At 34.5% G+C, this 14,568-nt stretch overlaps 1 pseudogene; it reads right to left on the bottom strand.

Moving 5' to 3' along the window:
• Window positions 1-7,417: 7,417 nt before the first annotated feature.
• Window positions 7,418-7,950, bottom strand: LOC103081115 (PEST proteolytic signal-containing nuclear protein pseudogene; annotated as a pseudogene).
• Window positions 7,951-14,568: the final 6,618 nt, after the last annotated feature.

Genomic DNA, 14,568 nt, shown 5'->3' with positions numbered 1-14,568 from the left:
AAGAGTGTTGAAGTATCCAAATATAGTAGTGGACTTATCTATTTTTTCTTTCAGTTCTAACAGTTTCTGCCTCATGCATTTTGATGTTCTATTGTTAGTTGTATACATGTTAAGGACAGTTACGTCTTCTTGGAGAACAGACCCTTTTATTACTATGTAGTGTCTTCTTCATTTTTGATAATTTTCCTGTTGTAAAGTCTGATTGTCTGAAATTAATATAGCTATTCCTTCTTTCTTTTGAGTACTGTTAACATAGTATACTTTTCTCCATTCAGTACTTTTAAGCTACCATATCTATATATTTAATTTGGGTTTCTTGTAGACAACACATTGTTAGGTCTTATTTTTTGTTTTGCTGTAACAATTTCTATCTTTTAACTGATGTTTAGATCATTCACATTTTAAATGATTATTGGTATAATTGAATTAATATCTACTTTGTTTGTAACTTTTTTTATTCATGGCACATTTTTTTTCCTTTCTCTGTTTCTGCCTTCTCTGCTTTCAAATGAACCTTTTATATGATTCCCATTTTTTCTGTGATCACATCAATTACACTTCTTTGGAATTTTGTTTAGTGCTTGCCATAAAGTTGGCAATATACATTTATAACTAATCTCAGTTCACATTAAATGATACTATATTACTTTACTTGCAGTGTACATACCTTATAACAGAGTATTTCCTATTCCTCTCTCCTTTCTCTTATATCATTGATATTTATTTCACTTATCCATAGGCTACAATCATCCAATATATTGTTACTGTTATTACTTTAAACAGTTATCTTTTATATCAATTACAAAATATAAAAGATGATACTTTACTTTTATTTATTCCTTCTCTGATGTTCTCCCTTTCTTTATAGAGATCTAATTTTCTGACTTATATCATTTTACTTCTTTCTGAAGAACTTCTTTTAACATTTCTTGCAGGGCAGGTTTCCTGACAGCGAATCCTCTCAGTTGTTCACCTGAGAAAATTTTTATTTCCCTACCTTTTCTCCAGTTTTCGGAGTGTTCTTGTATATGGGTTATGTAAAATTGCTCAGGATTTTTTTTTTATTTCAATGATTTATTTTTATTTCTAGAATTCCAAAAGAATTTACTTTAATTTCCCTTTTCCTCATTTCTTTCTCTTCTTTTTTTTTCTTTCTTGTTCTTTTTTCTTCATCTTTTTTATGGTGTCTTATTCTTTATATTTGTCTGTTCATTTTTATTCCTTAAAACATTTTAAATTTATTTATTCCTTGGTATTTTTCTGCAGATTATTTCCTCTAGTTTTTGTGATTGTTAACCTCATGATTATTGTGACAAGACCAACTACCGTTGGTTGGGGCTGGTCCCACCCCAGCTGGCTGCATGGCCCTGGCTTGTGAGATTGCTGCAGGTGCACTGGTGGGCAGGGCAGGCTCTTGGTGCAACTGGTTATTATGCCTGGCAGTGTGCAAGTGTTATGAGCCAGCTGGTGGGTAAGGCAGTCTCCCCAAGTGACTGGCTATGTGGCCCAGCAGAGTGCTTCTGCTGCAGGCTTACTAGTGGGCAGGATAAGCCCCTGGTGCTAATAGGACAGAAGAAGGATTCCAAGATGGTGCTGTCCAGTGCCAGTATTATGGTGGTAGAATAAGATCCTAAAAATGGCTACCACCAGGGTCTCTGTCCCCATGGGGAGTTCTAGCTGACACTTGACTCTCTGGGAATCTATCTCTGAGATCAGCAAGTGACCCAGGAGCCTTTCAAACTACTGCCTCTGTGCTAGGACTCAGAGTATGTGAGATTTGGGGCACACTCTTAAAAAGCAGAGTCCCTATTTCTTATAGCTCTCTGGCTGTCTCCGAAGGTAAGGCCCAGTGGTTTACAAAGCCAGACATTCTGGTCCTTCCTGGTGCAGGACCCCCAGGCTTGGGAGCTCAGTATGGAGCTTGGATGTCTCACTCTTTGGGGAGAACCTCTGTGGTTGTGTGATCCCTCTCTTTAATGGGTCAGTCATGACTAGAACATACCTGGTGGTGTGAGTCATGACTAGAACATATCTCCACCCCTCCTATCATCTCACTGTGGCTCCTTCTTTATATCTTTATTTGTAGAAAATCTTTTATGTCTTCAGGTTGTTCTCATAGATAGTTGCTTTGCAAGAGCTCAGGGTCTTCCTACTCCACCATCTTGATTCTGCCCACTCCTGTTTTTAATTTATTTAAGTGAAGGATTATCTCTTTCTGGGGAGCTGCTCTATTCAGAGTCCCCAGTAAGGAATAAGTATTACCATTTAATTGGTGCTTTGATATGCTAATTAATGACTATTCTTTTATACTTTTAGAACAAAGACTCTATTCAATATGTTGTTAGCAGAGCTCTAGATAATGGCTGAATTCAAAAGTTACAAATGTATACTTCTTTTAAAATAATCCATACATTGCTCTTTTTTTTATTAATTCAGTTTAAACATTTCCATTAATCTGAATTAGTGAAATTTTGCCATGCACTATTGCTCTACTTACTCAGAGGTATGGCTTTGGGTAGCATATTAACCAGGAGAGAAGAAGTGTAATACTTATACAAATAGCTACCTACTACTTCTTTATATCATACACTGAGTTTAGCATTTTAAATGTACTAACTATATAGCTTAATCCTCTTATGAACCCTTTGACTCCACTTCTAATATATCCTCACTTTACAAAGACTCAGGTTAAGTGACGTGCCTAATGTCACTACCTTATAAAGGGCAGAGCTAGTATTCAAATGTAGCTCTGACTCCTGAGTGAAGATATTAAACACTGCATTCTGCTGATGTGAGACTTGAATGTGAAGAATAAGGAAAGATTTATAAGTGGATATTACTCCTTCCAGGCTCAGTAAACATGAGTATATGAAAAATATCTGGCATTTAATCAGTGACTAGTAAATATGGGTAGGAGGAAGGAATTGAAAATGGGTGCCATGAAGAAAGTCTTAGAAGTAATGAATATGTTCATTATCCTGAACCTGGTGATGGCTTCACATGTTGAACTAATCAAATTGTACACTTTAAATACGTGCAGTTTTTTGTATGTAATTTCTACTTCCGTAAAGCTGTTTTCTTAAAACTGTTCTTTTCAAAGAGGTGAACATCCCCATTATAAGATTCTTCGTAATGAAATAATCTGAAGAATACTTGGTCCTGGCAATGTTGAACTTTACCTGAGCCTTGTGCTCCCAGAAAACAGTGATAGTTATGAAATCCTCTCACCCTTTTGTCTTCCAAAATGCCTCCACCTTTTGTGTTCTGTGAAGCAGCCAACCTCAAAGGGCCACCCCGTCTTGCATGTTCCAAGAAAATATCATCCCCTCCATTCCTCATGACTCCCATAAGCCTCATGGATGAATCCCTTGTTTACCTGCCTCTATAAAACCTTCCTTTTCTTTTCTTTGAGGTGTTCCTCATTAATGAGCACTCTCCACATTGCAATAGCCGGAATAACATCATCTTAATTGTCTAGTGCATTTTGTCTTTCTCAGTGTCCAGATAAGTTCACAGTGTCTTCAATACACCATATGTAATTCTGATATAATACTGTGACTGGGTGGAGGCAGATACTGACTTTGCTTCAGGACAGAGTAGTATCAGGGCTCTGGGCAATTGTTAATTGTTTATATGTCCCTCTGAACTCCTCTCTGTATTTTCAGACATTGATAGAAATAATTTTTTAATTTATAGAGGTCAATGTCCTCTCGTCATTTTTCTTTTTATCATTCATCTTTTCTCACAGCGCCTGTGCACTATGTTGAGAGGAGAAATGAGAACAGGACTAGAAAATCCAGTCTGCCTAATGTTCTCTCTTTTATGTGGGTGAGTTTGAGGAAAAAGCTAAATGAGCATTAGTTGTGCTAGTTTTGTTGCACTCATGTCTGTAAGTCATTTAGTCCAACTACCAAAGAGACAGACTGAGACATGTTATTTTGTAGGGGGAGAACTAAAATAGCAAGTTTGAGATGGGAGTAATAACTGCTTGCTTGCAGCTTGGTCTATTAAGCTGAACTGAGATCCTCTTATACAAGAGACATCATTTCAGGTCAGAGTAGTCTCCAATGTCCTTTTAGGAGAAGAATACAATGTACCTCTTTTTTCAAAAAGTTATCTCTGGTCCTTCCTCTATGGCAAGAGTAAATTCCCTGGGACAGCCCATGTATAGTCTGTCATTAATTTGGTTTGAAGCTTCTACTCACAAATAGGCTTAAAGACATTTTATTTACTGTGCTGAAACAAGAATATTAGTGTTATAAAATGTTACCTCTAATAAAACCACATCATTTTCTCTTAATAATTATAGCTTTGGGCACCAAAGACAACCAGCAGTAATTATTGCAACTCTCTTAGCTGTAAGCAGCAATTTCAATTTTGTGCTGTGGTTGACCCTGATTTAGAATTGACATATAACTATGAACAAACCATGCTCAGCAGGGTGAATCCAAAATCAGAGACTTCTTCCTAAGACAACTTCTTCTAATGAAGTACAGACTAATGTAAGAAATTATAGATGATTTACAGTCCCAGCTGTAAACAATGAGAAGTGAAAGGTGAGAGTCACTGAAGTCCATCACTCCAAATCAATAATCTTTTTAATGTGCTCTTGGAATAAACAATCAAATCAGAAATAACTAAATGTATATATTAAAATAAGATGATTTGGCATGAGCACAAATACCATGAATACAGAATAGAAATGCTGAATATTTACAAACCATGTAAGTTGTTTTTTAAAATAATGAGCAATTGCGTAAATAATTATAAAACTACTGCAGAGCTATATGACATACTGGGTGCTGAGAATTTAAAAATTAAATTTAAAACCACACTAAATCACCTTGCTTTCACGTACTTTCTAATTCCAAGGCACTATAGAATCTACTGTAGAAAAAGAAAAACCTAATAATTTGGCCTGCTTTGAATATCACAAAGTATGACATCTACCAGTGATACATAAATAAATATTTATTTATTATTTAATTTTTATTATTTATTATTTTATCATTTTATTTTTCATAAATTAAAAAGAAATAGAAGAAAAATATATTTTCATCTTGATATAAAACAAATAGCAAGAGAGTAATAAAAAAAAAATAGCAATTACAGGGCTTCCCTGGTGGCGCAGTGGTTGAGAGTCCGCCTGACGATGCAGGGGACACGGATTCGTGCTCCCGTCTGGGAAGATCTCACATGCTGTGGAGTGGCTAGGCCCATGAGCCATGGCTGCTGAGCCTGCACGTCCGGAGCCTGTGCTCCGCAACGGGAGAGGTCACAACGGTGAGAGGCCTGCGTACTGAAAAAGAAAAAAGAAAAAAAAAAAAATAGCAATTACAATGTCAAAAAACCCCAAGAATACAGGGTGGCTCTATTTTTGGTTCTAAAGTAACAGAACCTTAAATATGTCCCATATACGTGGACTTCCACAAAAACAAGCCCTGATTCTGGCTTTGCTGGTGTCTACACAGATTTGATATGACCTTTGTGAATGTGATTCTCATGTGGCTGTCACTGTTTTCTGTTATAAACAGATTAATTGGTGACTTTAGCAACTTTTGAATTTTTTTCTTTAAATTATAATATATTCAACTGGGCCGACCAGTCTATCTGAAGGCTGACTCACATTCTTTACAAGTAAACTTTTAAGCATATTTTTAATGTTTGTTTTATTTTCTTTTATTTTATTTAGAATTTGACAAATTTATTGGTATTTTAGTAAAGACATTCATCTCAGTCATTTCTCCCATCTTGACCTTAAGTTAATATTTCATTTGAGTCAAGAAAAGAAAATGTAGAAGAGGGAAGTTTTTTCAACATAAACCCTAAAATAAACAGAAATGGAAAGTTTGCCTATGTTAAAGCAAGTTAAATTCATGTATCTTGATATAATTAAATCATGTAAGAACTAATAGTTCTATATGCATTTCCATTGTTTTACTTGGGGCTTACTCCAAACTCAAATGCAAGTGACAAAGTATTAGGAATATATACAGGCTGCTTCTCTGGAATTATTACCTATTAAAAGAGTTCAGCGAGTAGGTACCACCAATCACTCTGAAGCTGCCCCCAAACCTAACACTGTAGGAGTTTTCAAGGAAATCATTATACTATATGTTTCTTTTATGTGTGACTATGCTTTTAAAGACGTGTTTAACTGTCACGTTAAAAAAGAATTCATATACAAGACAAAAATACAAAATAAACACAATCCTACAATGCACAGATTAACAAACTATACGTGGTCAAAGATTCCATAAAATGTTTAAAGATGCATTTTCTTTCCTTTTATTTTCAGTATCTAAAATGTGCTTTTGAGAGGCCACTGGTTAATATGTATACAGTTAAAATAAACCATATTACTTTGCTAAATAAGAATTCCTATAATAAGTTCAAATCAAATTGGATTTCACAAGTTAGTAACATAAATACTTTTATAAAGTTACAGAAAGTGCATCTTTCTTATTTTCCATCCTCATACAGTGTTGCCTTTGTGTGTGTGTGTGTGTGTGTGTTTATACCCTTTAAAAAATAAGAACAGCCAAATATTTAACTATCATGTCCATTTAAATTTTTGGTGGTGGTTTGTTATTTAAAAAAAAACAGCTTCCTTATGATTTGCCTCAAGATCTGGTGGAAATGCTTACAGGAACTAGCTAATAACAAAAATCAAGAGAAGCACATTCAAAATATTGGTTTACTTTGGTAGAAAATGGTTGTTCTTTGAAGAGTAATGAAGGTAGCCAAGACCCTCTCAAGTGAAGTGGGCTATTTTAAATACTCAACAGTTTACATGAAAATTTTAAATGTTGTTTTTAAAGAGCTAAGCATCTGTATCCACTGATAGCAATGCAATAACTAGCTTATGATGATTTGAAACAAAAAATGCCCATTAGGGGGGAAAAAAAAGCGCTTTATTTTAATTTTATCTAATTTACTTTCTCAGTTAATAGTCCAGTAACATTTTTCTCCCAATACAATACTCCCTTCTCTATAAGGCTGTTCCTGGGAGCCAGACAGTTTAGGTTAATAAGGGAGTTAAGCTAGAGAGTAATTGCCTACAGTTTAAATAGACAACTTTTTGCTTCCCTCTTAATGTGTTAATAGTTGCGTATAGTAAAATATGCGATTCTTAGAAAGGTACAATTCATTTCTGATTTTTTTATTATCTATAAGCTTTGGAAAGTAATCACATGAAACTACAAAATTAGTAAATGTCTTGAAATCTGTATATAAAACATAAGTCACCTCTAATTTCAAATTCTCATTTATTAGTGTACCACTCAATCTTTAAAAAAAAGAAAAGAAAAGAAAAAACGGTGGCTTCAAAAATAGTCTTATACCATTCTTTAAAAAAGAGGAAGCTGTTCCTTTTAACTTTACACCCACCCCACACCCCAGTTTCAAAACACATCATTTAATTGTCTTGGTCATGACCATTTCCAAGATGAGATTTTGTATTTCACTTCCATAGCTTCTGGTTATCAGAAAACCCATGTTTTCCTTTATTGGAGGAATTTGGTCCTGCTGATGTTGGTGTATCCTTTCCAGTAGTCTTCATCCTCATCTTTGCTTCTGGAAGCATTTACTCTGGTTCACTATCCTCATCTTCCTTAAAAGCTGCTACTGCTGAAAGGATTTTGGAGCAAGAGTTGGAACGGTTTCTTTAGGCTTACTTGAGACAAGTTTGATGGATATGGCTAAGGGTTTCTTTGTTGTCTGACTACTTGTGGCAAATCCAAACTTGGAGATCTTTGGAGGCTTTGTTGGGAGGTCTGCAGCTTCTTCAGCTGATCGCTTCTCAGCGCTGCGACTGGAATTTTCCCCTCCATTACTGGAAGAAACAGTCTTAGTTTTCACGGGTTTTTCTGCTCCTTCTTCAGGTCCTCCGGCGTCTCCCGTCTGCTGCAACTTCTCAGGCTTCTCCTCTCCAGCCTTCCCGTCCACCATCTTCCCCCTGCAGCTTCCAAATTTTTAATGTTTTAATAGAATTTTTACGAAGTTAAATGTTTCTGTCTCTAAGATGATCTTTGATACTTCAATGAGCAAAAGCATCTTCCTCTTTCATCTTGGCCATTCTCCTTCTCCAAACATTCCTCATGTCTTATATAGAGAATAATGCCGTCGTTATGAGACCAAGCTATCAAGCCAGACTACCTGATTTTGAATCTTACCTCCAAGACAATAATGGGTACTGACCCAAACTATTAATAATAATGATAACTAACATTTATTTAAAACTTACTGTTTTATTTAATTCTTACAACTCTATGAGATTAGTACTCTCATTACTCCCATCTATACATGGAAATGGAATTCCCATCTGCAAATGAGGCCCAAAATAGCTAAGTAAATGACCTGAAATCACTCAACTAACAAGTAGCCAACTAAGGATTTGACTCAGATTTATTGGATTTCAAACCTATTCCCTTAGCCAGCCTTTTTGTATGAATAAAGGAGAAGTGGATCTCATAAATCTGCCTGAATGACAAGACAAAGTATATGTTGTCCCAAGTGCATGCAGAGAGCAGTAGTTGTGTACAGTCAAATTTGTTTTTTTGAGAAATAGAGCTTTTTACATTTCCTTTTTTAATACAATCAACTCTGAAAGTAGGGTGTTAAATATTGAATTTAGGCCTTTGGTAACAAGGATGGAATATACCCTTGAAGAAAAACACATTTTCCTTAATTGTGACTTTCTGAAATTCTCCTGAGTATTTTATAAAACATCTAAATATCAGGACAGCTGTTAATTAATTTCCTGGAGGTAAATTATTGACTGCAAAAGGTTGCTTTGTAGAACCTGGCCTATTAACGAGATTCTTACTGGAACATCCTTTCAATTGTCTTATTACTATGGCAAGATCAGCAACTGCAGCCCCTTCTAGCTTCTGATATTTTCCCTTACTCCAAACCATGTATGTTGTTCTAGGAGAGATGTTCCTTGAGACTAGTTGATAGGTAGTGGCTGAATGTTAGAGACAGGTCCTCCCAAGGGTGTTAAGCAAGGAGCATCAAGAGATGCGGCCTTTTCCGCCCTCATCATTATTCTTCTGTGAAAATTCTTGTTTCTGGCCAGTGTTTCTCTCCTCCCTCTTCTCTCTTCCCCTCTGTGGAACAGAAGAAAGTCTCACAGTTTTTCCCCAACCAAGTCATCTCTGAACTAAACACCCACAGTGTATTGTACATTTTATGTACAAAAATATAAAACTGAGTGCTTTGTACATTTTATGTACAAAAATATAAAAATGAGGAAATAAAGCTTCTCTCCCTATGTCTTCCCACATTTATGATTGGCCTTTTATATTCTGTACATCTTGGCAATCATAAATCTGTGGGTTTCTAAAGACCCAAAGATCAGTTAGCATGTAAAAAGAAAAACAGACTTCAGATTTACTGATTTTTTTATCACAAAGATGAACCCAAGTTCTAAGTTAAAGCAGCAGAGCTGGGTCTTGCAGAAAGAAGCAGGGAAGGAAATGAAAGTCAAGCTGGGGGACCTCTGACTGAGGAGGCCAGTGCTGGGGGGTGAGTAATCTGCAGGAGTGATTGGAGAAAAGGGGAGAAATAACCTCCTTTCTTCCTCCCCACCATACTTTCAAACTACATTTCACTGAAAATTAGGAACAGATAGACAGTGCTATGTTTGTGGGCACTATTTGATCCCCTGAGTTACTACTAGCCTGATCTTTGCCCTGAAGTCTCTGAAGTCTGTTCACACTTAAAGGACACACATACATAAAGAACTGTGGCATAATCTGAATTTTTTTCATTCCATGTCAAGATTAGGTTCAGGACACTACCTGGTAGATTCAACAGTAACCACCTCAGGTGAACAAGCCTTTTTTGATTTCCTTTTACTTTTAAATGGACAATTTTTTTTTTTTTTAAGTTAGATTCCTAGTGTTTGAGGTAGTGCCTGCTGTTTCAATCCCAAATATGAGAGAGTTGGTTGCTGGTTCAAAAGACAGAAAAGTCCAATTCTGAACTATAGAGACCACCGCATGAGAGAACACAGGTCAGCCCCATAAGACCAGCAAGGTTTTCTATATGTCATACTCCCTAAGATCTTGTCCAGGTCCAGTAATTCTGATGCAATAATATCATTGACCTGACTCATAAGGACATTTCTTTATTATTCCTTGCTCATAATAGGTTTGCCATAAAGTTTGCTATTTTGAATTAACTTTATCAAATTCCAATCATCAAGTAGATAATTGTTTCCAAGCTTAAGCAGAATGATTTGAAAATTTAACAAGAAACATAAATTTTAAAATTAGAAATGCCAATATTCATAGGAAGTTTGAGTTTAAGGAGGCCAAGAGACCATTTAGTCCAATACCTACACACAAAATGAAGGTCTCAGATCTATTGAACCTCTGTCTCTTAAATCTGAATTTTCACAATTTCTTTATGTAAATAATCTAACACGTTTGAAAATTGTTATTATAGCACTATTTTCATGTACTCTCAAAAATATTTCAATCTTATTTGCAATGAAGATTTGCCCTTGTGGTAGAAAATGTATTTTAATACAGTAATAAGCAGCTGGGTACCCGGTCTAGCTTATTAATAAATAAGTTATTTCAATAAATCTTTGCCCACACTGTCTGATTTATCAACTTCTTTATTTTGCTAGCAGTACAGAACAGTGAAAACAAAGAAAAGAAGGAACACAGTAAGCTTGTCATTTACATATATAAAACTTATATCCCTTCTAAAATATCTTTCCCATATGATGGCTTTAGAAGAACAGGTTCTACAATGTAGAAAATAATGAAGTGATATAATAAAGATTCTAAATAGTTGGAGAAATTTTGCAAATAATTTTCCCTAAATGCAAAATATGGGAAAGGTTTATTAGTAAAAAGTGGGAAAGTCAGTGGTGAAATAGGGACAATAAGTGACATGGTTTAGCAAGCTACTTCACTTCTGGCATCCTGCAGAACTCAATTAAAATGCAACTGCAGCTATAAATGACATGCTTTACTAATGTGCTTCCAATAAATGATATTGCTAATGCACCTAATATAATCATTGAAAGAGAAACCTTAAATTAGAAGGAATTGTTTTGTCTGTCAGTGTATCATTATTACCACCTCCCTTTGCCTAGGTAGAACATATATGGTATTACTTGTTAAGTGGGGAAGTCTTTGAAAATAAACATTTATAAAGTAGTTACTAGAACAATTATAGTAAATGATTCACTAGAAACCCTTACAGTACCAGCACCATCATTCTTGAGAAATTGCTAAGAAAATTAATTTTATGTATATGCCAAGATATAATGAAATAGTTACATTATAATACAAAATAATCCATAATAATAAAAACTTATTACAAAATATTTGCCTCATCAGCTTCTGCCTTGACATATCAAGTTGTTTCTTATAATCATTAAAATTACAAACGTACATCAAGCAAAATTAGAGTATATTGATTTTTGTCAATAAATTCAGTATTGGAAGCCTAATGTCTGCTCAGTTAGAAACAATTTTATATTGATAATTAACTCATTTGGAAAGGGAAACAAGGTTTGAAAGAGATTGATCCAAATAGATGCTATTTTTTAAGAAAATTAACAGCTGATAATCACTGTGATGTATTGCAATTTATTATTAGAAAACTTTAATGATTGAAAACTTTTGTGTGGAAAAAAATCACTTCCTACAGAATGAATCTCTCCCCCCTCCCCCGACTGCCATCAAGAAAAAGTGGAAAGAGAAAATAAAAGCTGAAATTTGTTATACAATTTTCCTGCTAACACTTCATAACAGTGAGAAAATTAGTTCTGTAAGAGCTTTGTTACATGGAGTTATCCACTAGTTACACACAAAAAATTTGCTGTCAATGAATGAATGAATGGGTATTAAGCTTCTCAGTCATATGTTGCTTATTGATTGGCATTCTACACTAAAGATATTTCCTTTTCCCATATTTGTTTACTTATTATTTTATTATATTCACAATGAACTTGTGTATTCCTATTTTATTCAGTGTTGTGTATTGTGATAATGTCATTATTTGTTTTGATGCTCTAATTATACTATATTTGGCCAATGTGAACCATTTCAAGATGGCATCTTTCTGATATGTCTCCATCATATTTTGAGTATGTTCTTAGTATCTACCACAAGATATTCCAAGTTCACCTTGTACTTGTAAAGTTTGAACATTTCTCCAAGGAGACCTGATTTCATTTGGTAGAGGGTAGTATTTGGAGACTAAGATCTGGGAACTAATTATGCTTCTTACTCAACTCTAAAATGAAAAAGACAACACCTACTCTACCATACCCTTTCTAACCACTACAGCATCCTCCAACTTGTTTTCCTGCTTGCTTTCTCTCTTTCACTCTATACCAATCCAGTTATTCTTATAAGACTAAGGCATCTTTTAAAAAAATATATCAGATCATTTCATTCATCTTCTTACACTCTCTAAGGTCTTCATTCTGCATTTTTAATTAAAAAAGAAGAGAGGAAGAAAGCAAGTAAGCTAGCTAGCTATCCTGCAAGACCCAACTTGAGTTGTCCTGTTCCTGCCTCTTTGACTTTTATATTGTATCATCCCCCCCCAGTAACTGTATTCCAATCACAATGACCTTCCCTCTTTTCTTCAAAGACTCCAGATTCATTCCTGTCCCCACAGCCTTTGCCCTTGCTGCTCCCTCTGTCTAGATTGATCTTCCTCAAATTTTCTCTAAGTCAGCCTTTTTCATTATTGGGGTCTTAGCTTGAAACTCAGTTCTTCAGAGAAGCCCTCTCCATTCCACTTATTTAAGGCCGAGAAGCTAATATGAAACAAACACAAACAAACACACACACACCACTATTTCTCATGAATATAGACACAAAATTTCTAAATAAAATATTAGCAAATTTAATCCATTAATATAGAAAAAGGAGTTATGCACCATGACCAAGTAGGATTTATTTCATATACATGAAGCTGATTAAACCTTTCAAAACCAATCAATATACTTCACCAAATCAACAGATTAGAAGAGAAAAACCATATCATCATATCAATTGATGCAGAAAAATAAATCTTAACAAAATTCAATACCCATTCACAATAAAAACTTACAGCAAATGAGAAATAATAGAGGACTTCCTCAACTTGATAAAAAGCATCTGAAAAAAAACTACAGTTAACATAAATAACTGTAAGAGACAATATTTTCTCTCTAAGACTGAGAATATGGCAAGGACTTCTATCACCACTCTTATTCAACATAATATTGGATGTGCTAGCCACTACAAGGCAAGAAAAAAATAAAAGGCATACAGATAAGAAGGGATAAAATAAAATTGTCTCTACTTGCAGATGAAATGAATGCCTATGTAGAAAAATCCCAAGGAATCTATAAAAAAGTTCATAGAATTAATAAGTGAGTTCAGCAAATTGACAGGTACAAGATCAACACACAAAAATTAATTGCATTTCTGTATTAACAATGAACATGTGGACTGAATTACAATCACTATAATATATACTGAAGGATGTAAAAGAAGCATTGAATAAATGGAAATATTTCTTTTTAATGGAAATATTTTTGTATGTAAAGACAGTATTAGAAACATGGCAGTTCTTCCCAAATTTATCTGAAAATGCAATTCCAATCAAATTCTCAACATTTCTCATAGAAGTGTACATGTACAAAAATAGCAAAGATAACTTTCAAATTATGATATGATAAATTATAATAATGCAAATAAAATATTTGAATAAAGTTAAATAGAGCTATTGAACAGGCTAGACAGTTTAGATGAATGTGGAAATGTACAGCTACTTCTATGATTTTCATATACAATTGAACTTCAATTCAGTGGAGAAAAGATGAACAGCTCAGGAAGTGTTGAAAAATTTGATTATCCATTCATAAACAAAAATTTGAGATTGATTAAGGACGCTATGTGTGTGTGTGCGCATGTGTGTTTTACACACATTTACCCCTAGAGGTATTTATGCATGTGCACAAGGTGCATAGACGAAAAATCATCTCATGATTATTTATAATAATAAAAACTCTGAAACAAATTGTCCATCAAATCTAGAATCATGAAACAAATTATGGCATTTCCAAATATGAAATGCTATTTAATAGATAAAAAAATAAGGTACTGACATGAAAAAAAAATCTCAGAGGCATATTGTTGGGAGTACAAAGCAAGTTATAGAAGATAATCAATAAAAAGTAATTTTTTTAAATTTCTTTAAAAGAGCCAAACACCACACATTGCTATAAAAAACAGAATAAATTTTATGAAGATTACAGAGCCTCTGTCTCCTGATCCCTGAGTTCAACTGTGACCTCTCAGAGGCCCTCCATTCAGGATTCTCTTCCTTAATAAAACATAGAGCAACCTAGAAAATGTCAGTTCTTCAACATTTGAATCACTCCTTCTGAGGGAGCTCCTTTGAAAGATATCAGGGTAGACATTCAATCCTCACGGTCCTCTTCAATGATAGAAAAGAGGCTTAGGAACATAGTTTCTACAATGTTAGCAACTCTTTTGAAATACTGTATAGGTATTTCCTCCCTTGTAAGATGACAATTAAATA

The sequence above is a fragment of the Lipotes vexillifer genome, unplaced genomic scaffold (assembly GCF_000442215.2).
Source record: "Lipotes vexillifer unplaced genomic scaffold, Lipotes_vexillifer_v1.1 scaffold202, whole genome shotgun sequence".
NCBI classification, from domain to species: domain Eukaryota; kingdom Metazoa; phylum Chordata; class Mammalia; order Artiodactyla; family Lipotidae; genus Lipotes; species Lipotes vexillifer.
The sequence above is the reverse complement of the archived record's forward strand: the minus strand, read 5'-3'. Positions and strand labels throughout refer to the sequence as shown.